A 24545-nucleotide genomic window follows, 5' to 3' on the forward strand; every position below is an offset into this window, starting at 1 on the left:
CCTGAGCCACCGTGATGCCGGGAGCAGCATGGTGGGAAGGGGCAAGGGGCTGGAGGGAGAGCAATTTGGGGCTGGCTGTGACATCCCGCAGGCCCTGGCGATTGGGACATCCCACCAGGTGCCCCAGGCTTCAGCCAGGACGCTGCTGCTAGGCCACGCGGTGATGCTTGGCCTCGTGCCTGAGAGCTTTCCCTTCTTCACCAGCCCAAGTCCCTTCCCCACCTCTGAAATCCACATCCCCAGGGCCAAAACCAACCCACACAGGTGTGACATGCCTTGAGGGTGGGCCTTTCATTAGAGGCTGCCCGCCCACCAGGAGGAGGCAGAGATGAATAGCTCGAGCATGGGGGATCATTTAGAGAAGAGCAATGAAGCTGGTGAAGGGATGAGGAAACAAGATATGTGAGGAGCAACTGAAGAATTTGGGGTGTTTCGTTTGGAGAGGAGACCTCATTGCTCTTCACAACGACCTGACAGGATGTCGCAGCAAGGTGGGTGTTGGTCTCTTCTCTCAGGTGACAAGCAGTAGGACTCAAGGAAATGGCCTGATATTGCACCATTGGAGGTTTAGATTGGATATTAAGAAGAATGTCTTCATGGGGAGGGTGGTCAAGCATTGGAGAGGGCTGCCCAGGGATGTGGAGGAGCCCCCAGCTCTGGAGGCATTATGAGAGACATGGGGACATGGCACTGAGGGGCATGGCTTAGTGATGGGACTCAGTAGGTCAGGCTGATGGTTGGACTTGATGATGTTGAAGGACTTTTCCAACCTAGGTGATTCTATGACTTACTGCAGCCACAGCAGTCGGAATGGCTGCAGAGTTCTTTAAAATAAATCCATCACAGACTTAAAAAATAATAATAATTATTGGGATGTTACCTCCAAGCATCTCTGAGAGGCTTGTTTTCCTCCTCTAGAGCAAGCTGGTGAGCTGCCACACACCTTCCCAGGTTCTCCTGCTCAGGTGAGACCCAGGTGGGTGAAGATCATTCTCAGCACCTGGCTGAGCCCACAACAACTCATGAGCTTGCTGGGAGGCCTTGGGATAGGTTCAACTCCCAGCATGAAGGTTCTTTCTGCAGGAGTCCTGGTGGTCTATAAAAAACATTGACAGCGAGCCTCCTGCTTTGTGCAGACAAAAGGAGATGGGAAGTGGGAAAGAAAAATGAAAAAGAACAATCTCTGCAGTGTTAAATGGGCAAAAATGCAATGGAGAGAAAAAGAAAAAAATAATAGAAAGACTTAAAAAAACACAACAACAACTGAGTTTTGTTCTCAAGTGTTCAGAAGGAAATGACCATTACTGTGGTGTATTTAATGGCTTTGGAAAATACTGTAGAGGATCTAGTTTGCCTTTTCCTAGCCTGTTACGGTAGCACTGCACTTGCATCTGGGCTGGAAACTTCCTGATCATGCCACAGAGCAAATGGTGTGGTTGGGCTCAGCACTTGGTGGCAGTGCTGCTGTTCTGGCTGAACATGCCCTGTGCCACATGTTTGTCTAGGAAAGGTGGAAACGGGGCTTTTCTTTTCACAGTAAAAAAGGCTATGTCCAGGTCATCCCCATCTAACCTCCCAAAGTCTCATAAACATGAACAGGTGGTGCTTGAACTGAAGCTGATGAGTAGTCCCACAAGAAGATAATGGTTCTTCCCTGTCACAAAACTAAGCGTGTCTATGAGCTACCACACAGCCTCCCGGATGTGATGGGAGGCTCTTCAGGATCCTTCCTGAAAAGAGGCAGAGTGTCCTGGTCCAGTGAAAGTAAAACGTGACCTTCCACAGTCAGTGCTATCTCTGTGCCCCCATACTTCTGCCCCTGTAGACAAGGGAATAACATTTCTGTCTTGTAAAGAAGAGCTGTGAGGTAAACTCACTTGTGTGTGAAGCAGTTGAATGTCACAGAGATGAGGGACTTGCAAGCAGGTGGGCAAATGTGGCAGTCAGTGGGGTGGAGTTGGGGGTGCTGTGGCATGCCTGGGGTACTATCCCTCCCCCTCCTTATTTTGGAGCCCATGAGTGAGCCTGTTTTCTCAAGGAAATCCTGGCTTTGCTCATCTTTGGTGGCATCACAGTGCACTTGCTCAGGCATTATCCTCCTACCTTCAGTCTGTGAAAGAACAAAAGCCCACACCAACCTCCCCTGTCACTAATGTGTCTGGGCTTTCTCCAGACACCAATATCACCTCCAGACCTATTTTATGGCTAGCCACAGCTGCAGCATGCAGGGAACTCTGAGGGTGGTTGGGCCCTGGCACAGGCTGCCCAGAGAAGCTGTGGCTGCCCCATCCCTGGAGGTGCTCAAGGCCAGGCTGGATGGGGCTGTGGGCGGCCTGGGCTGGGGGGAGGTGTCCCTGCCCATGGCAGGGGGGCGGAACCAGGTGGTCTTTAAGGTCCCTTCCAACCCAAACCAGTTCTGTGATTCTGTGACTCTGTGAACCCAGCAGGACCAAGCCGAGCATGTGTTGTCTGCCTGCTGTGGGACAGAGGCTCCAGGCCGGTCCTTGCTGTTTGGATTTGGCACTGGCGTGGCCATGCAGAGGTACCACAAGTGTTCAAATCTACCTCACCTGAACAGCAAACTGAACGAAGATGGGCTGGCATGGGGCTGAGGCTACGCTGGACCAACCTGCTGGCAATGATTTCTCTGTGCTGCTGCACCCAGCTGGTTGTCATTAATATGAGCAGGGTGTGTGTGTGTGTGTGTTTTAACCACCTCTTGCTCTCCTTTAACAACTCTGTGGCCTCCAATTTTCCATGGAATGAGTATATTTTGTCTCTCATAGCTGTACAAATGATTGTGGGATGCTCACGTACCTCGGTGATGTGTGTGTATAGGTACGCAATTGTCCCCTCATGGAATCAGTGTGCAGCAAATCTCCCTAAGGCTCCAGAGGCCCCCGTACCTCAGAAGAAAAAGGGTTTGGCTGTGGACCAAGCGGAGTGATTTTATTGCAGTTTGGTTACTGCTTAACTTTTGTTAATCTGTGGTGAATGCACATTTTAAGTGAACAAGCACAAGTGATAATCTAAACGCTTTAAAACTTGGTGTGACTGGGCCCAGGGTTTACTCTCGAGTTATCATTAGAGCAGCATAGTCACGTTGAGCTGATACTGATAAACCCTTCTCATCCTTTGGTCTTCTGTCAGCCCTGGAGAGCAGGGGAAAAACAAACTGAAAGGGCTCTAGCTAGCTGACTGCCCAAGACTACACAAAATTCATCTAAAAATAGCAAGCTGTTGTTATAATAGACATTCAGAAAAACAGGACAGATTATGATAAAGTAAAAGGCTCCCCCTTCTGTCCTTTGCAAAAAATTCGCTTGAGTGAGCTCTCTATCAAATAAAACCTTGATGAGTAGAGCATGTGTTTAATTGTCTGAAGGTGCATCCCACATGGGAAACCCCGAAACTCATGTGATGCCTGCCGCGGCAGTCCAGGAACACAGGTGTCGAGGGTGCTGTGCAGTCAAGAAATTCAGATTGTAGTTCAGCAGTTCGTGAACCTTGTCCTGAAGTGCTGACCTTCAGGGCACTGTGTGGCCCCACATGCTGTGCTCAATGCTGGAGCTGAAGTGTAGCGGGGAAGGAAGAAGGATCTTGGCTTTTGGAGGGTCTTTTTACCCTTTTTTCATCTTAAAGAGTGGTTTTAATTAGCTGACACTCTGTGTGGGCTTGCAAAGAGCCAAGGCAAGGCTGAAAGAGAGGAACTATGGTGGTTTCCATTTCAAAATGAAGTGACTCATAATCCAAGGCATTAACCCATGACCTTCATGATTATAAATTGATTTTGGTCTTAATTCACTTTTAAAGGACTGGGGTTTTCTTTGCCTTTTTCTTGAAGGCTCTAATTCCACCTCAGGACTGTGGAATCAGCCTGGGGAAATCTTTTATAAGCCCTGGAGAGAGGGGACAGAGCAGGCAGGAGCTGCAGGGCTGCAATGCCTGTGCATGCATGTGCAGGGTACCTCCAGCACTGCCCCTTGAAAGTGTTTCAGCTATAGCCAGCAATTCTGCTGAGGTGTTTTCCAAGTGATGCCCAGTGGGTAGAAATCTCTATTATTCTATCCCCCGAGGGCTATCAGGTCTGGAAAGCTCTTCACCCCCTCCAGACTAACCTACTGACACGGTGCCCCGTTTAAGTAAACTTTTTCAAAGACATGGAAGTGGTTCAGGAGCAGTTTCATGCTGACCTTGGGACTGGAGCAAAACCTCGCTGAACTCTTGTGGTGTGCGTTGAGGTGAAGGGTGCTTTTTGCCCTGTGCTGGTCCAGGAGCCAGGGACAAGCTAAACAATAACTTGGGAATTGAAGCCCAGTGGTCTTAAAGAAATGCAAAGCAGAGTTGTTCATGGTGCAGGTTGTTTTTTGTAGCTTAGGGTCAAATTCCTCCTTCCAAAAACCACCTGGTACTGGCCACATAGGGTCATTGAAAAGACAGAGAAGGAATGTGGAGTATTCCTCTGCAAGGTTATTTAGCAATACCACTTGAAGGTATCAATGCTCTGCAGCCTTGCTCCCTCACACTCATGCAACAGACATGTCTATTGATGGCACACTGATGAACCTCCCTGGTTCTCCAAGATGCTTTCATAGTAATAACTCTGTCCCCACCAGCTCTCTTCCTTGTTGCTTAGTATTAACATTTGCTTTTCTAAACAAAACAAAACAAAAAAAAAGTGATGTTTTGTATGTAGTTCATGTCATGAGTTTAGCATATTTTTAAATTATTATATTTTATTGAAAGAGAGGTGAACATTGACTAAGGCGGGCTGAGGTCTATCTATTTTCACCTCAGCCTGCTCCCTGCCCAGTGTTTGGCACTGGTTTCTGTCTCTCCTGGAAAAGTTGTAAGTTAAACCGGCCTCCACAAGAGCCTCCTCCCCTCTTGATTTGACCCACCCTCTCAGTGTTTGAGGCCCCACCAAACTGCCAGACGTTCCTGTCAACCTATTCCTGGCTCTGGCCATCTCACACCCCAGCCCCCCACAGAAGAAAATATGATGAGGAGCCCCAAGACCTGTGTTTACCTCCTTTTGCCAGGCTGAAATCACATCCTTTATGGGAAACTTGCTGGGGAACCTTTGCCTCTGCTGCTCAGCCCAGCACTGCCCAGGTCTCCCACCCTCTGGGCTCCTTGCCCTGTGCCACCAGCTTTGTCTTTGGAGGATGTATTTCTTTCCATCCGCTGGTAATTCCCATTAGGAGCAGTCAGATCTTGCTCTCCATGAGTCACCATCACCCTACCTACCGTAATTTTGTAATACTTTGATAGGTTTCCTGCAGTGTCTTATTTGATCTGTTCCACATATTTTCCTCTGTGTCTAGTCACCCCTCATTCTGCTTCAAATCCTGCAATGCTTGCTTGTCCTCCCTCCTCGCTTCCCTGCTTTGCATTCATACTGAAAACTGAGACGTGCAAAGGTGTTGTGATCTGCTTTCATTATTTTTTTTCCCCTCTTGTGACTTTGAGTTAAAGAACAGAGAAAAGCAATGGGAAACTCTAATTTAGTAACAGTTTATTAAAGAAATAAATTGGTTACTGGTGCTCTTCAATATTAAACTTGTTATCTGTTCGATAACTGTTAGCTGGACTTCTCGAAAACCTCATTAACCAAGCATCTGGTTTTATAGATGCATTTCTTAAGGTCTTAGATGCTTCCTGCAACTATCTAGCCATCGCAGGGAACTTATAGACATATCCAGATAATTAGTGCAAGGCAAGTAAATCCCTTCAACACGATGCTCTGCTAAGCATTCAGGCAGGCTCCCAGACTCCTCCCTTGTAGCTCAGGGCTATGTCACGATATACAGCTACCCACCTCCTTCAGATCTGTCAAAATCTATGCCTTTTAATCACACTGCCCTCAGACCTCAAACATACATGGTGCACAAAGAGCTTTTCTGGAGTCTATACCAACTCAGAGCACCAGACCAGCATGGCCAAGGTGGGACTGTGTTGGCCATCCTTAGAAACGAAGGGTCAGTTTCAGCCCCTGTTTTTCTGCTTTCTCTCCCTTGCATGCCTAGGGAGCTCAGTAGAATCAATCATAGAATCGCAGTCATGTTGGAAAAGACCTCTAAGATCTTTAGGTCCAGCCATGTAGAGCTTAGGGATATGGTTTAGTGGGGACTGTTAGTGTTAGGTCAGAGGTTGGACTCGATGATCTTGAGGTCTCTTCCAACCTAGAAAAGGTGATTCTGTGTGATTAAACACCTCCTTTACCTGGCTCTCTTGCAGGCAGAAGGTTCCCTCACTCACACCAGTGCTACGGGCAGTGTTGGGGACAGTCTGTAGGGTGAGCTACAACTCTACCATGAAGGGCTCATCCTGGGCAGCCAGGGGTAGGTGGCTCTCCTGCAGCTCTCCACCTTTTCCTTGGTGGTTTTCAGCTCACTGGAGATACCTCCCACGCCGACTGCTTTCTAAAGCTTTGGATTTGTTTTGCACGACTCCCCGCTACTGCTGTCCATACTCCTTAGATCTACGTTGTGCCTACAGATACAAGGTGTGCAGCTCATTATTGCTTTATGTCTCTTGTTTCATACCGCTCTTACTACTGCAAGGGGCTGGTCCAAGCCCGATCCAGCCCTTGGGAGGAGTTTGGCACTCTGAATGTTACTCATGTGCTTTGAACCTCAGAGCCTGTGGTGGCCTGAGCAGAGGCAGCCCATCTGTCACCGCCTGTATACCTCCTGCCCTCATGTGAACGTGCATGATGCTCTCCACTGCCTCTTCTTCAGATTTGGGGCAGCTAATTACCTCCTGCCGTTTGCTATCTGATGAGTCCTGATGCCGCTCTTGCCCTTTTCTTGGATGCATAATTTGGGGGAGATAGTGACAGATCACTTCCACATCCCAGGGACTATTTGACCCTAAATTAATTAAAAGCACTTTCAACTCTACCCCTATTATAGCAGCTTTCAAACAGACTCTAACGACCTACACACTCTAATGATCATTTCACTAACAACCTAATTTACTACAGGATCTTCCTTAAGAGTACTGCTATGGACAGAAACAAACAGCTTTTAATCAGGGCTGCTCATTAGCAGCAGCAATCAGTTTGGCAGGTGGCACAGGCCACCACTCTGCCTCTTGATGCATGTGCTCATTAACAGAGAAGGACGGAGGAGAGCTGAGACCTTTCGTCTTCAAAGCATTGCTACAGATTGAACACCTTCCTGAGTCAATTCAAATGCTGCTCTTCAGAGCTTACTGCGCAAAACTGGTTTTGGTCAGCATTATGGGCTTACCAAAGAAATGCTCAGGAATCCAGTGCTTTGGATATTTTTTTTTTTATTTTTTTAGCTGAATATTACTTGGGGCATTGGATGTGTAAGCATGCTCACATGAGTTTGTGAAAGAGTTTGATGGAGGCTGGCTAGAAGGGATTTAGCTTGGGATTTCTCTGTGAGAGCAGGGCTTTGTGTGGTCTTGTTAACGAACAAGCTGACAGCAAATTCCTGGGATGCTGTTCTGTTTCTTCTCACAACTGGAGTAACTTGAGTGCCTCAGTCAAAACACATAATGATTAAAAAAAAGACTAGGCAGACAGATCAATCCAAAAGCCAAGTAGTGCTCTGCTTTACTCAGTGACGAAAAACCAAGCCTTTCCTCTTAGGTCCATTAAATAAATGATTTAGAGACAATGATGTATCCGTCTTATGGGGAAAAGAGGGTCTTGAAGCTTTCAGTAGGGGCTCTTCAGCTGAGGATGGGGGCTGCCATTAACTGGTTGTGGGTTCAACTGGAGCAAAGGCTAACATTTAAAATATATATCAATCAAAGGCTGCCCCCTCCCTCACAGTTTTGCAGGTTGTGTTTCAACCTGCTCTGAACTTTTATTGTGAGAACGTAGACTGAGCGTGGTGTGTGTGCTTGCAGGAAGAAAAAGGGAGCCCAGACATTACTGGAAATTTTCTCACATTATAAGGAATTAACCGGACCTAAATACCGAGTGGAGCTGCCATAAAATTGGTTTAAACTGAAGCTTTACTTGGGTGAGACTGTTTTTTACCCCAGGCGCTTTGAAACGAGAGGATTAAAGTAAAAGCTTTTGTTGCAGAGCTGTATATAAAATGAAAAGTACTCTCATAGCATGTTTCACGTCACATCACCTACTTCAGAAGACTCACACAGGCTTTCTGCTTTTCTGGTAGTAGCCCTCAGTTACCTTCTTCTGGATCCATGGAGGCAGCAGAGCAATGAATGAGGGACCTCAACCAGCTTCTGCCCGCGTCCCTCCTGCACTGTGCAGTGACGAACTGTGCGTCCACTAGTGTGGCCCCGTCTCTCTGGTTGATCTGAAAACAGTGTTCTTTTTATATCCTCTACTTCCACAGTCTTGAGAGAGGCCTGCCAACCACAAGGGTTTTGTTCACCTGCCAGAAACCACAAGTTACTGCCAAGCTGCTCACAATGAGCTCCGCAGACGCCGCTCTCCAGCAGTATCTCGGTCACAGTTGCAGAGGCAGCGCTACAAAACCCGAAACCTTTTGCAACAGGACAGTCTGCTTAGCTTTGAAACTGCTTTTCCTGTGACCTCTGGTGATATTTTAATAACAAGTCTTCCGTTCAGCATGCTCAAACTTTTTTTTTTCTTTTTTTTTTTAAAAGCCCAGCACATGCATTGGCAAACCATAATGATGCAGAAAACCACAGATGACTGCTAACTAGGAAATGAGCCTCATCCAGGCTGCTTCTGTCTCTGCCCCTTTTCTCCCCTCTGCCAGATACACCCCTCTCTCTCAGATACACCCTTTCTCTTCCCCAGCAGCCACTGAAATTGCCAAAGCCGTGGTGCCGAGTGCCATGCCTAGACCTGCTTTGCTTAACTCCTGAGGAATGGTATTTCCAAAAAACCTCCCTAGACTTCCCATTGCCAGCTCACCTGGGGCTGCCCAGGCTTCCCAAGGTGGATTTTCACCCCACTGCTCATGCTGAGCCCCTGGTCTCCTACAGGACACCTCTGCAGACCCCCGTGTGCTTTCAGTCCAGCCAGGCAGGGTGAGCAAGCATCATTTGCTCTGCTTCAAGCCCAGCCGTGAACACAGCCTGGAGCTTGCAGGCTGTGCTCATCGCTTTGCCACACAGCATAAACCTGATTCACTGCTGCTCTTCTTTCTAAGGACTCTTTTTATCTTCTTGGTCCCCATGAATGCCAGAGACAAAGCAGAGGTGCTTTATAGCTTGCTGAAGGCTGAATGGATTTCGTTTTCCATCTATAAATGAAATATTGGTCCTGTTATGATCTGGCTCGGAAATCTGCCATTGCATTTAACAAGGCCAGCCCGATGATTTATATTTTAATACTGTTGAAGTATTTCAAAGTACAAAATGATTTCTTCTTAGGAGGAGAGCTAACTAAACAAAATAAAACAATATCCACCATACAAAGCAAAGTTCCCCACCACCAAAAATACCTTCTGACATATACTGGTCACTTACAGCATCCTTGCTCTTTTAGGCTGGCTAAGGAGATGTGCAAAAGCTGTATTCCAGATGAATGTCTGTAAGTTTTAAAGTCACTTCTGTAGCTGCCTCTCATGTTCCCTAAAAAAAACTACAGTGGTGCCCATGTGCAGGTCTCTAGATGTTTCCTGATTTCTGCTGTAATAACATTAACAGTTGTATAATTTTAATGCATTTATCTTCCTTATGTGACAGTTCTATGAAATGAAACTTGTAACTCTATGTATTTGACAGAAAACGTTATTATTTTCATAAAGAAAATTGTTCTGTGGAAAAAGCAAATATTCTCACTACAAAGTAGAGAATGGGTCAGTATGTTTACTGGAAAAAACTATCTAGATAATTTAAATACTGAACAAGATGCCTTTTGTAAAGTCAGGCATGACAAACCAAGTGCTGTGAAAATAATACAAAACACATGAATGTTCTATGCAATGTGGAAAATAATTAAGAAATATATACACTAACTTCCATGTGTGCTGTAAAACATGAACTGATCAAATCAGGTGAGTGTATGTTGCCCATTTGTACAGCTGATCTTTCAAATACCCTGTAAGCTGATATCAAATGCGGTATTCTCATCAGCTGGAATTCAGCCCTGGTAAGTGATAACCAATACAGAAGGTAACTACTCTGATTAAAAAAAAAAAAATGTATCAGGAGAGAGGACTTTCTTTTAAAGATGGAAAAAATGGAAAATCAAATTACCCTTTCAAAAGCATTTCCTGACTTCTGAGTCAACAGCAGCACGTTCTTGTTTTCTAGGGGAGAGAATTCCTCCAAGGACGTGATCACAAACCTCTGTATAAGCATCAACAGCCACAGCTGCAGGCAAAGGCAGAGCTGTGGAGGTGTTCCCATATAACTGGCTGGGTCCAGAGGGTGCTGGTCAAAACCGATCAATACTAAATGACCAGGTACTGGGATGTTTATACACATAACTGGGAAAACTCTACAAAGTATGAGAACGGGTTATTTTCTGATACCCTTTCCCATCACTAGAATGTACAGCAAGGTGAAGTGGAAGCCATATACATCTCAAATGGCTCCCAGAAATTTCCCACACTGTCATCTGAAATATAAAAATTAGAAAAGTGGACTTCCCTGATAGCAAAAAGCAAACCAAGGGCCTGCTTTACTGGAACTGAAGCTCCAGGAGCTGAGCTTCTTGCATTTTGCCGTCAGCAAATAAGGCAGCACGAAAACCACACTTATCAGAGTCGCTGTGCAATCCCTTTTAATCTCAGGAAAGAAGTCAAGAAGTGTGTGAGCAGAGGGAGTGAGCCACCTTCATTAGCTCTGCTGGCTCTCATCTGTCTTTGGGGAATCTCATTGATCTTGCTCTGCAAGGAAGACTGCACAGGTACTGCTCACCAGACATATCAAGGAAGTCATCCTCTAGAGTTGTTCCAACACCTCTTCCCAGTATTAAAATCCATGGAGTAGCTGCAGATGAAGATGCTTGGAGAGATTTAAAAGGCAGGAATAAGCAGGAGGGTTACATTGTCATTTTAGTGTTGCCACTTTTTGACGTGAAACACTGAGCTCAAGGAAACAATTATTTGGTCTCGGAGGTTCCCCTGCTGTGCCCCATGGTGGGCAGCAGGCAGCAGGCATAAGGTCATTCTCATCAGCGTGCTGCTCATCAACTGGGGAACCAACCATTAAGTTTAAAATAGCCACAAGTTATTTTCTACACATCCTTTCCCCAGTCTTGGACCCCGCAATGGCTTTCTATAAATGAATGAATTATTCTTTCTGTTCTGAGCCAGCACGCCACGGTTGAGCGCAGGGAGCTGGATAATGCACCCCTTTTATTCACAATATCTCTGACTGCCGGCTTTTGGCTGGCTTCCTGAATATGCTTCCTTGGTCAATAACGTCTTGTTATAATAAGCATATGCCACCTATATGTTTCCTGAGACTCCACAACTCTTGCTTACCATGACTCTTGTGGCCAGTAAGTCAGAAACAACTGAAGCTGCCCTTGCCTCTTATTGCCCAGGGGCAGTGCATTTGGAAAGCACTGCTGTCCAACGGCCTTCTGGCATAGCACACGCTCCTTTTTAAATTATAGGCTACTGAATTTGACATTTAAAAATAGAGAGGAAAGCTACAGCTTTTTGTGACTTTTTTTTTTTTTTTTTGTCTCCTCACAATGGCTAGTAATTGCTGCCCTTGTAGTGTCTTCCTTCCAGTGCCCCTACATCTACTCCACTTTTGCAGGCATTTAGAGTCACAGAATCACAGACTGGTTTGGGTTGGAAGGGACCTTAAAGCCCACCTGGTTCCACCCCCCTGCCATGGGCAGGGACACCTCCCCCCAGCCCAGGTTGCCCAAAGCCCCATCCAGCCTGGCCTTGAGCACCTCCAGGGATGGGGCACCCACAGCTTCTCTGGGCAGCCTGTGCCAGTGCCCCACCACCCTCTGAGTAAAGGGTTTCTTCCTTATATCTATTCTAAACCTACACTCTTTTAGTTTAAAACTGTTCCCTCTTGTCCTATGATTATCTGCCCAAGTAAAAAGTCACTCTTCATCTTTTTTTATAAGCCCCTTTTAAGTACTGAAAGGCTGCAATGAGCTCTCCCCAGAGCCTTCTCTGTTTCTGTTTGAGAAGGCCATGCTCATCCTGCAGTGTGCTTAAGAAATACTCTTCTGAAGAGCCAGGCACTTTTCTGTATTTCCCTGTGCTCCCTCAGGTGATGATCATTGATAACTTCTGATTTCCTGCCTTTTCTTTCTTTCCTTTCTGTCCTTACTTCTACCCCTGGTGCACCTCCAGCATGGCAGATAGGGCCCAGTGATATGCAATCGCTTTTCTTTGCTGTTCATTCTGTGGTTTTGTGGCAATGTGTTCATGACAGACCAGACGTGGGGAAAGGAAAGGAAGCCAGCCTTTCCAAAAGAAACCAGGGAACAAAGAAAAGAACAAAAGCAAAGGCTGGGGTCTTGGCTATCCTTGGTTCGTGGGGGCAGCTAGGAACCTCCTTCCAGAGCAAGCATATTTCTGAAGGGAGAAATTGCACAGAGGTGTGGGAGTACCTACCTACAAGAGGGTGTTACAGCATTCATTTCACTTTAAGAACCTTTTATTTTTAGTGTTTTGGGGGGTCTGGAATGTAGGAGGAGAAGGTTGCTGGTGGCAATCACAGAGCCCCTGCAGAGCGTATTGTGTAAGCTGATAGGATTGTTTTCGGTATCTACACAGTATGATTTTAATAGCTAAGGACAGCATTATGATCATATCATGCAAGCCAGATGGTCCAAACCCAGCCTGCAGTCAGATCTGGTCAACCACTACAAGGGGCAAATAATTGATCACCACTGAAGTAACATCTGGGAGGCTTCTGGGGCTCAGTTTGATGCCTGTGGCCAGCCTGTGGGACTCCTCCTCAGGGAGATGGAGAAACAGATGACATTCAAGGCATGGAGAAGAGACCGAGACACTGGAAGGGCACTGCACGGGCACCGACTGGGCAGTCAGGCTGCTTGGATGAAAGATTGGCCATGGAAGATGCCCAGTGTAGATGATGGGCATTGCTTGTGTTCATTAGAAGGTCAAATAAACATGGCATGTTGCAGTCCCTTAGTGAGGACACTCAAAGTAGAGCTCCTGAATATCTGTAACACCACAAAAAATCTCACATGTTCAAATCAAAGGTGGTTTCTTGGCTCCTTGTCCTTCTGGGACATCCTTTCCCTCTTCCCCACTTACTTGCTTTTATTTTTTTCTAGAGGTGTTGATTTGTCATGGCTTCTCTCTGTAACAAAAGGTGAAAGCAAAAGCTGTTATTTTCAGAGTCAGCTAACTGGAGAAAAAAAAAAAAAATTGTCCCTAATAACTCTTTAGGAAATTTGAAGAGAATATTCACCTCAGTGAACTGAGTGAGAAGGTCATTATGTGAAGTATGTTGAGGTGATGGGAAAATATTTTCTCACTTTTTTGTGTGTGTGTGTTTGTTTTTTTTTTTAATTTTAAAATGTGCATGAAATACAGACATTCAAAAGGAATGTCTGAGGAAATGGGCTTGGGAAATCTGAGGCGGGTAAAGGTATATTCAATAATATGTATGTGTGAGATATTTCGTCACTCTAAAAATGTGGTCAGGAGACAGTTGCCAGAAGGACATTTATAGAAACAAGGTGTGTGTGTGTATGGGAGTGGGGGGAATAGCTGAAGAAAATACTATTTTCTCTGATCCATAAACTGCTGGACTAGCTGCTAAGCTGTGATAATTTAGGCTTTTTTCACTGAGTCTATTAGAGATATGTACCTTTGCAAGAGATGAGAAGCTGGATCCTAATGCAAAAGGAGGAAGTTAGAGCCATTGTCACTGCAGTGAAAATGAATCTCCAGAAATGCGTCTGTGGAAATAGCTGGAATACAGAAAGCACTGGTGATTTGTTGAACCAAATTAATGTAGATGCATTAGAAAGCATCGGCTTTCACATTTTTATAGTTGAATACGTTACTTCATTTCATATGCTTTGTATCCCCTGAGTCGCTCTTATTTTTCAAACACACTGTGAAATTAAAAACCCTCCAAATCTATGCAAAGCCTGCTTCAGTTTGGAGGAGAGGTAGGAGAGAAGAGGAACGAGAAAGGGAGAAAAAAGTCCTGGGATAACATCCAGAAGTATTCGACTACAGGATTCTCCATCTGCCAAGAACAGAAAAGTGTCATTCTAAAATGAATAGCACACAAAATGCTGAATGAAGTGAGCATAAGAAGCTCTATCAAATCAACAGTTATTTGGTGAAAGAAAGATGTGATTTTCTGGGCTGAAAGTGAGCTGAAATGTAGTGGAAAAAAAAAAAAGTCTGTTGCGAAATATTATATCTGGGGAACTGCTTCTGCATACTTCATGGTTATCTTCTCAGGTTCCCATTCTACTAGGCATTCCCTGGGACAGCTCTCTCCTGATGGAGGTGATCACAGTCAGGTTTTGGGGGTGCTCTGGTCACTGTAAGTAGGAGAGAGACAGTCCTCATAGTCAAGATACTGCCCTTACAATCTTATTTATCCTCCAATGCATGGCATGATAAGCAACTTTTCACAAGCTGAAGGTGTTCATGTGCATGTTTTCCACCCTTTAGAATACACCTAAAAAAAAAAAAAAAAAGAGTGAATGTGCCCTAAATTAAATGGTCCTACAGCAAAACTCATTGCCTTTTGTGGTACATTAGCCTCAGTTAGTAGTCAAAATCCCCTGTTAAAAAACCTTCACCACCTATACCCAACACACTTTTGTGTTATGAAAGTCACTCTTCTAAACATGCAATAGTTAGGAAAAGCAAAAAGTATGTTTCTTATTGGAAACTGTTACTGCCCCTTACCAGTTTCTGCTGCTTTTTCTCGGAGGAATAGGGATCAGAAAGAAATTTCCACCTTTCTCAGAGCTCCCTTCAGTTTTATCTGAATGACAGAGCTTCTACAGCCAGTGTGCAGTGGCTGGCCATTGCTCTGAGCCCCAGCCTCTATAAAAGTGGGGAATATGCAAGGAACTGAAAAAAGAAGCAGGGAGGCAAGATTTCTAGAGCAGCTGCTTTGGCGTTGCTTACTGTCGGCTGTGCTTGGCAGCCTTCAAGTAGGCTTCGCTATGGGCAGCAAGAATCGGAGGATGGGGACTGAGCCAAAATGAAGTGGACAGGTTTTCTTCCCTTTTGCATTGCACATCTTGGACCAAACATCCTTTATCTTTGAATAGTACTGATATGAAATACACTCATCACTAATAAGGCTGAACAGAGCAAAAGATGCAGGATTTGTCATGCTCCCTTTTGGCCAGCTTCTCTTCTCCAGGGCTTCACTGGAATATGAAGGCTGTGGCAGAACTGCTGTAATTGGTGCACTCTTGAAAATATGATGATATAAATAACCAAAATGAGCCTGAAGTGGAGGGGACGTCAGAGATTTTTTGGTCTGCTCCTTGAGGTGAGCAGAATACTAATCAGTCTGGGAAAAACAACATTATTTGGTCAAATAGTTTAATTATTGCAGCATGCTTACTTATTTATTTGCCTCCCTCTAAAAGTGTCTTCTGCTTTCTCTTTCCTGATTCTGGCTTTGTCAGTACGTCTATTTTAATTGCCCAAATTTATTTCTTTTGTCCCAAATGGGATGTCCCCTTGCCTTTCCCTTTGTGTTCTGCACGGAGCAAGAGCTACGTGGAGTCTGGGGCTCTTTCAACAACAACAAAATAACCTAAAATTGTGAATTAGTTTACAGATTAATTCTGTGTTCTGTGCAAGGGCTGTATGGGAAAAGACTTCCCTATGTATCAGGAGATGGGTATATTGGTGTCTCAGAGATAAAGAAACAACCCAGGCAAAAGGTGAATGTGAAGTTACTTTGTTCCTTGGTATCAGCAGTGTTGCCTCACACAACTGTTGAGAAACTTTTTATTTGCCCTCCCTCCACAACAGGTATAACATGAAACTCAGAGATTTAACAAAATCTTCTCTCCCACCCATCACTGATGGAGCCTCAGAAGTAACTGTTAATAGCTGGAACAGTGCCTCAGCCAGCCCCTTTGGTGGCTCCAGAATGGCTTTCCCTTGGTCTAGCCTGCCTTCTCTTACCTCTGCCAGCACGGTGATTGCATTAGCCACTTGATCGCAGTTAATCTTTTTACTATTGTATGAGAATAATATAACAAAATGGCAAAGAAAAATCAATAAGTCTTCACAACCCATCAGTGCATCAGATGAGACCCAGCAAGGCGGTAAGTAAAGCCATTTAAGAGGCTGTAAGCTGATTCTCTCAAATTAAAAACTAATGAGAAATAGTAACTGGAAGACTCCAAATAAGGTGTACTCAGGACTGGCCAAGATATCCTGCCAATAATAAGGGAGATGCAAAGAAGCCTCCCAAGACAGCCAGCACAAGGCACCTGGGAGGATGATGGTTAGGGAAGTGAAGATAAATACTTCCCTAACATTAATCCCCCCAGCTCTGGACCTCAGGAAGTCCCTCTCTGGTGTTGGTGTTTCACCACTGAATAGAGGACAGCCCAAAAGCCTGGAGAAAGTGCTGCTTCTCCTGATCCACCAGGGGTCCCTGAGCATATTCCTTCTGTGCTGACGGAAGGGTCCATCCCTTCCCTCCCTACCTAAAGCCATGACTCTGCTGGGGGCAAAACGTCTCCAGAAGAGCTCTGTGAGCAGACCCTACTGGGGCGGGTTTCTGGCGTGATTGGAGTAGAAGAACAACTCATCTCAATTATTTTGTTTTAAAACATCTTCCTCCTCAGCCTGATTTTAAAGTAATCTTACAAGCTGAGGAGCTCATGCGCGTGTCTGAACCTGGAGGAGGAATTGCTTCATCACTGGAGGGGAAGGAAAAGGCATCAAGGTGCAAGGTCAGCTCTTTACTCTCTGTAGCAATCTGTACTGTTGGTACATTTTGAATTTTTGAGTGGATATTTTGAGTCATAATATTTTACTTGCCAGTAAACTTTATCTGATCTTGGCAGTTTATAACATCATGCCCTTTCGCGCATTTTTCCCCTTACCTCTCCTCAGAATTGTTCCCACCAAATATATGCAAATCCATTTCACATTTTGTAAAGTCTCTTTTGAGAGGGATTCCTCACCAAAGGGTGAAGGTGCAGAGCTTACCAGGAAGGCATCCTTGCCTTGATGGAGGACAAAGAGCACAGTCCATCCACTGCCTCCTTGAGGTTTCCAATTTCTTCTTCTCCCCACCCCCAGCTCTTCTTTTTCCTTCATTCAGACTTTTTTTTTTTTGTAACACTAACTTTTTTTTTTTTTCTTCTCCTCTTTCTACTATCTCCTACCACTCTTTTATATCCTAACCTTATCTGTTCCCTCCCTGGGGTGATGTTTAGCATGATTTGGGTGAAGAGTTGAGTACTGTACTCATACATGCTTAGCATGTATTTCATTAAGCTCAGTATCATATTCAGGGGTGTCACCTTTAATATTCATTTACACATTTTGAAGCAAAAGGCTTCGCTTGGGCACTGTGGCCCTCAAGACTCTGTTCTGCTGCCAAAACAGGGCCGTCCCACCAACACAAGACTCCCTCCTTTGGCAATCTCTCACACCAAACCTGCAGCCCTTCACCCACAGAGTTTGCATAAGAGAGAAGCAAGAATAAGATGCTCAGCTCCCCTGTGCCCCAGGCTGGTGCCTATCAGTGACGGTAAGGAGTCTGACTGTTCCCCCCACACGTCAGCTGGGTGCGATGCAACCACACCTAGGCTAGCTCTCAACGAGCTGTCTTTGCTTCTCCAGCACTGAAAAACCACAGCGGTGCCCGCGTGGTCCAACCGCTCTGAGCGTTTGCTGAGTTTCTCAGGGCTCTTTGCATCCCATGCCGCATTTGGTGGAGGCTAGCTAGGGAGCTAGGTAATTTAGAGCAGGTTTATATATGTGTGGCTGACCCATGAAAAGGTTTGCTCTCTCCATGGTATGCAAAATCTGTGGGGCTGGCATTATAATTCTGTACAATGCCCCATCAGCGTGGGTTTCTGGCCAGGGGGAGGCTTGTTGCTGCTGCTCTTACACAAGAGGTGAGTAATGGCCATGCTTTCACCACGGCTTGCAACGGGCTGAGACACGACAGATGGTGCTCGACACTATTTCCTGCTGCCGTAGTGAAAATAATCTGTTAAAATCTGTAGGTTTGGTCCAGTAATGGGAAATAATAGTTTTTTTTTTTTTTTTTCTTTCCCTGGGGTGATGGGATCTGACAGCATAGCAAGTGTGCTGTGATGATGTCTCTGGTGTCAAGCGCGGTGTCTTGGAAGTTTGTTCTTTTTGTTTTCCAGTGACACAGCTGCAGGGGGATTTTCTGGTGGAGCAGGCCCTGTGACCCCTGCTCAGGACAAGCAGGACCCCTGCCCACGTCCACATTGCAGTCATGGGTTTTCTCGGGCCCTGCAGCTGGGAGCACAGGCACCTTGGCGTGTGTCTGTGCTTTGTTAGTTGGTTTCCATTACAGGTGCCCTCTGAGGATTCAGCATGAGCATTTTAGAAGCCATCCTGCTTAGTTTGCTTCTTGACAGGACTGATTTTGCCCAACTCTGTTCTGTTAATTAAGAAATAGCACAAGAGAGTAACAGATCTGCTCTCTAGCATTTTTTTTATTTTTTTTTAAGACGTCACTGAACAAACATCCTGTAGCTCTCTTAATTTACATGAACATCTTTCCTGACCATGTACAGTACTCAATCACATCCATATTGGGGAATAAATAATAACAACATGAAAAAGTTAGGACTGAAGCTGATTAATTTCCTCAATTAATTAATTTAATGAGGCAGACAACAAGGAGCAGTCATGAATAAAACCCCCAAACCTTTATCATCAACGCGAGGAACAGATATGTGCTGGCGTTTCTAAGCTGGAAGTCCAAAAATTAAACGGGTAGAGGCTAAAAATTAAAACGGGAGGACTTTTAAATGGTGGTACTGATGTAATGAATATAGCAGCAACGTGGAAAACAAGCTGAGCCATGGGACAGAGCAGCTCTAGGCTGCAGCTGATGAGGCAACTGCAGGTGACGTTGTGCTACATCGTGTTGGAAAAGAGCTTGGAGTCAAACCGGGTGAATCAGTCGTCTGTGGCACACAGGTAACAGAGAGCCCCTGCAGCCTGAAACACCGTGCCTGAAGGAAGAATATTGAACAGCATGACCAGGCTGGTGACCTTGGCTGAGAAGTGGGGAGAAACTCTAAATGGAGTTAGAGAGCATGAAAGGGCTGAGAACAAAGGGAATCAGAGGTCTCGGTGATGTCCCGCAGCCTGGTAAATGTTATGAGGAAGTATGAGGCAAAGATTATATTTGTAGATGCCACAAATAACTGCTTGTTACAGCAGAGAGGCAGAGAGCACGGCTGAGAAAAAGCAGCTCCTGGTGTCACCCTGAGCTGTGAGCAGAGGTTCGCCGCGGACGCAAATATCACCAGCGTGTTTTAGCATAGAGACCACAAGGCACCCAAATTCAGCAAGTCCACAGGAAATAAATTACCAAAAGATCTCTTTGTAGAGCTTCAAAAAGGACAAAAATGTACAAATGAGAACATTTTTTAGAAATAAACCTTAAGTATCTTTTTTTTTTTTTTTTTTTTTTTTTTAATAAAATTAGTTTTCTTTAGCTAAAAGGCACGTGGAAACATTAAAAAATATATTGAAAATTCAGAGTAGGAATACATTATGTGTTGAAAAAAAAAGACTCTAAATTGTCACAGATAAAGAGCAAAGTAAATTAAAGCAGAATTAAAAAAGATCTTTCAGAATAGAGGCGAATGAGAAAATCAGAAGAGAATACATGTTCTGTAAAAGGAAATGTAAAACCACAAGAAGGCAGTAAGAAAGTTCTTGGTCGCAGCACACTAAAGGCATGGAGCTAATAACAAGAAAATTTTCCATCATGTCAGAAACAGAAGGTCTCTGGCAGAAACTCACTATAGCTGATAAATGACCAGAGTAAAAGGGACTCGGAGTGGTGGCAGGAAAGCTAAATGGATCCTCGTGTTGGTGTTTGCCCCAATTCCAGAGTCCAGTGGCATCGCCATCCTGAAAACTTCACTTGGGCAAGTCTGAGGTAAGGTCCCATACTGAACTGACACGAAAAGCCTTTTTAAAACAAACCAATAAAATGGACAACAGCAGATCAACAGGACCAGATGGCACTCGCACAGGAGCCCCAGAGCATCTCTGATACGAAACTGCCAAACTATTAACTGTGGTGAAGAACTTATTGCTTCAATTGGCTTTTCTTGAATTAATCTCAAGGTTAGAAGGAGTGGGACACGTGAAGCCCACTTCAAGGCAGGCCCCTGTGAGGATCCAAGGAACTGCATAATCATAAATCTGATTTTGATTTGAGGGGTATTTTTGAGAGGCATTATAAAAAAGAGAATTAGTAGGCATATGGACAAATTTAAAATAATGGGGATGAGCTGGCACAGCTTGGAAACTATGCCTCATAAGTCTGTTGTTAGTTGTTTTTTTTTTTTTTTTCTTTTTCTTTCTTTCTTTTTTTTTTTTTTTCTGAGAATAGAATCAGTATGCATGCAGATAAAGTTAATCCAGTAGACACGGTGTACATTGATTTCTCAAAGCTCCTGACGAAGTCTCTTCCTTAAAGAAACTGAGTTGTCCCAAGGGTGTTTCGCAGATTAACAATTAGTTTAGAGACAAAAACGTAGGGACAATATACTCATGGCCATTGAATCAGTGGGACGCAGAGTCCTGCAGCCAGCCCTTCAGGCGTGAACTCATTAGTTGGTCCTTTGCTCCAAACGTGGGGGCATCCCAAACACATCCCTGCCAAATGGACTTCGCCCCCTCGCTCCTAACACGATCACAAAGAAAATGAGGCTGCTTTCTACCCTTCTAGTAGCTCAGTGGTGCTTTAGCTGGGATTGTCGAGCTGTGCAGAGCACTGTGGCTGCCATGAATTCATGATGCACAGGGTCAACGATGCTGTGGCTTCCAGCTGCTGCTGCTGCTTCTGCCCAAGTGTTTTCACTGCAGTTGCTGCACAGTAGGGAGAGAACACGTTTTTGAAGGAAGGAGCTATAAATTGCAAGAGTATTTCTAAGTAAACATTTGTTGGTTATTGTCCCCAGAATTAGAGATCATTTTGATTGCTTCTGTTGAAGTTCAGTGGCTCATGACTCTTATTAAGCAAGAATACTAACCTGTGATCATATGTGAAATACGGCATCTGATGGCATGTGTGGTCATTAGATGTTATCTTCTGTATTGATTAACTTTATGCTCTTTTTTTTTTTTTCTTCTCTTTTTCTGGGAAAGGTTTTTAAACTGAAAGAGGGAAGATATATATTAGATGTCAGGAAGAAATTATTTACTCAAAGGGCGGTGAGGCGCTGGCACAGGCTGCCCAGAGAAGCTGTGGGTGCCCCATCCCTGGAGGTGCTCAAGGCCAGGCTGGATGGGGCTTTGGGCAGCCTGGGCTGGTGGGAGGTATCCCTGCCCATGGCAGGGGGGTGGAAACAGACAGTCTTTAAGGCCCCTTCCAACCCAAACAAGTCTGTGGTGCTGTGATCCTATCCCATCAGAGAGCCAAACCCCACCACCTGGGCAGCTGTGCAGGTGAGGCAGGTACCACCCTGTGGTACTGATGAGTCACTAGGGGTTCGCCCTGGGTGGCTGGCAGATTTATAATCTGCAGCTGGTTTTACAACAGAAACAACCAAATATGTCGTGTTTTGTTGTTGTTATTTTATTTTTTTTTCTGGAAAAAAAGTCCAGTGGGAAAAAAATGTGATTTTTTTTTTTTTTTGGTTTGTATTCAACGAGCATACTAGCTCGAGGTTTGTTTATTGCAGCAAATCTTGTGTTTCCATTCAGAAGGAAGGAATTCTTGCCTGCAGGGAGAGGGATGTAATCAAGGTATGTGGATTACCATTTTACTGCATGCACAATAGTGATAGGGGGCTATCTCCAGTACTGAGGCATCAACCCCACCCTGAGTGGTCAAACAGTGCTCTGTGTGTGTGTGTGTGTTTTGGGGAGTGGCATCCATCCCCTACCCCTTCCCTGTTCTCATTTCTTTTATTTTAAGAAGTGCCTCACTCATTCCCATCCTCATCTCAGCATGGCTCAGTGAGGAATAAGACATGCATGTTCAGCATGTGGAAAGGCAGGTTTGAGCCTCCAGAAGGTCCGTACCAGAAGCCATTCCTGTGGCATATCCAAGTCCAAACATAATTTTTCAGGCTTTGGCTGGAACTCATGCCTTCTAACGAGGCTAATATTAGCCACGTGACACTGCTGCATGATTAAGGGAGTAAAGAGAAGTCAGAAACAGCTGTATTCCCAAGCCACACTGCAGGCTGTCATTTAGATTAAGTTTGGCTCTAATTCTTGAATGTCAGTTCTGGTCTGACTCTGAAGAAGAACCCTGTGACTCCAGGTGTGCCCAGGGTGAAAACTGTGGGATGCCCAGAAACAGAAGTAACTCTGAAAAGGAGGCTTTCCTCCCATAACTCTGGGACTGCCTGCAGCCCAGTGATTTTATTTTACATTTCCAGAGCAGTTATGGAACTGATGTAGTTGTTTTAACATGGTAAGAAGTCAGCAAAGCTTGTATGCAATTGTATGCAAGGGAGACTAGAGGAACCTAAACGTAACACACAAAGCCATAATGAACTCTTGATGAAAAACAGTTGTAAAGTGAAGAGGAAAATTAATTGTTTTCAGATGAAAAAAAATTTGCATTCTGCAACTGGTCAGAAAGTACAGAAACTAGAAATGGTGCTATGCATGCCAATGACAAGCCAAGTCACCCTAGGGAAACAGGAAAGCATCCAAATAACTTTTGAAGCTTCACTAGAGAAGACTCAAGGGACTGTTATCCCCGACTTTAGCCCTGGATGCAGCTAATGGCTTTCCTAACACTGTCTGGATCAATCCTTCTGAGAACTGTGGCTAGCCTTCCATATTAAAGCACATGCTGGTTGCTAGAGTAGGATTCAGGTTTTCTGGGAAATGAACACCCACCTCTTCTTTTCCACATGGTTTCTGAACAAATTAGATGTGCTGATCTATCGAAGCTTTGAATTGGTAAAAAAAAATAAGAATATTATAAAGTACTTGTTTTAGAAATCAACTTTGGCTGAAGTGATTTCTTCAAATTGAAGGAATAGATAATGTTAAGGGACATGTAAACAATGCTTTTGATTTTAAAGGGTCAACCTTTGAGAAGCTGGCTGTTTCGGCATGCATAAAAGCTGAATTGCAGAGTAGGCCTTGCATCTTTGATTTGATGACAATGTGGAGTTTGGAACCAAGTGCACAGATAAAAATATTAAAGAAAAGGTTAAGGTCATACGAGGGGAATAAGAGCTGCAGGACAGGTATTAAGAGTAAACATCCAGCCTCTGGCAAGACTGATGTCCTGAGGTTAACAGAGTGCAACAAGAAAGTAAAAATTGCCAAGAATTGAGCCGAGATGGCAATGATTTTGAAAATGATATTAATAGAAATAGTAATAAAATAGAGGAAAAAAAAAAAAAAAGCAGAAACAATGCAAAAAAAAAAAAAAAACCTTTCAGCTACTGAGAAAATGAAGAAGCATCAGGAAAATGAAGAAGTGGGGCTGTCATTTAGTGAGGGTAGGATGGAAATAAATACAGCCAGTTTGTCACCAAAGTGAAATGAATATTTTGCTTTTGTTCTCAGCAGAAGCAGTGATGAATGCAAAAAGGGAAAAAGCGGGGTGACTAGCAGGAATGAGAGTAGAAAACTATTGTTTCTCAGATGAAAGTAAATTAGAAGTTGCTCAGCATGCTTATTGCCAGGAAGCGCTGGGGAAATGTCAGGTGGAAAACTGTGACCTTGGAGCTGCACAGGAACTGCCAGGGCAGCCAGTGACCGGCTGGGAGGAGTTAATGGGCAAGGCTGAGGGGAAACTAGAGCATTTTCCTAATTCCTAATAATTTTTACAGGTCCATCCTAAGAATATTGAATGCCTGCTCTCACTGTGACACCAGCACAGAAAGAAAAGAGAGAAGTGCCATGCCCTGCAGGTGAGGAAAAGCAAGGTGGGACTGAGGAAGGCAGGTCCTACAGTCACAGGTGACCCCACATTTAGGCACGTAAGCCTCATGAGTATCTCCAAACCAAAGTTTTGTTCTTGGGCACAAGCTGTGGGTTGGCACAATTTCAATTAAAGGATATTTTCAAACTGTCTGTCTTTCTTTTATTCCCCCTCTCCTATAGAAATGACTTTAAAAGACTAGAAGGATTTCTTCTGAGAGCCACAGGTTTTGAGGGCATCATGCTTCAGGAACCCTTTATGGAAGAGTCTTAAAACTTTGCAGAGAAGTAGCATCATTGTTCCAATTCACTTCTTTTCATCAGTTTTGAAACAACTCTGGAGAGTAAATGGCTGTCAGAACAGCTATATGCCATAGGGGCCATCATCAATCTGCATGACCACTGCAAGTTTAATATGGTTTGCGTTCACATGTTGGCAAATGTGATCACACAGATTTTTATTTTTATTTTTTTTCCTTTTCCAGAAGCAGGGGAAATAGTCATTTATTTCCTCCCACCTGACTCACAGGA

General features: G+C 44.6%; 3 long non-coding RNA genes across 3 annotated transcripts; 2 read left to right on the forward strand and 1 right to left on the reverse strand.

Annotated features, from left to right (window-relative positions):
* Positions 1–97: 97 nt before the first annotated feature.
* Positions 98–19572, forward strand: LOC137858024 (uncharacterized). Its single transcript, XR_011097488.1, has 6 exons — positions 98–491; positions 15280–15411; positions 15903–16071; positions 16730–16837; positions 17499–17643; positions 18272–19572. It is a non-coding gene; the product is annotated as an uncharacterized lncRNA (long non-coding RNA).
* Positions 19573–20442: 870 nt separating this feature from the next.
* On the reverse strand, positions 20443–21465 carry LOC137858026 (uncharacterized). Its single transcript, XR_011097489.1, has 2 exons — positions 21152–21465; positions 20443–20987 (listed from the first exon to the last, which is right to left on the reverse strand). It is a non-coding gene; the product is annotated as an uncharacterized lncRNA (long non-coding RNA).
* Positions 21466–21554: 89 nt separating this feature from the next.
* On the forward strand, positions 21555–24163 carry LOC137858028 (uncharacterized). The gene is made up of 2 exons (XR_011097490.1): positions 21555–21866; positions 23924–24163. It is a non-coding gene; the product is annotated as an uncharacterized lncRNA (long non-coding RNA).
* The last annotated feature ends 382 nt before the right edge of the window (positions 24164–24545 follow it).

The sequence above is a fragment of the Anas acuta genome, chromosome 1 (genome assembly GCF_963932015.1).
Source record: "Anas acuta chromosome 1, bAnaAcu1.1, whole genome shotgun sequence".
NCBI classification, from domain to species: Eukaryota; Metazoa; Chordata; class Aves; order Anseriformes; family Anatidae; genus Anas; species Anas acuta.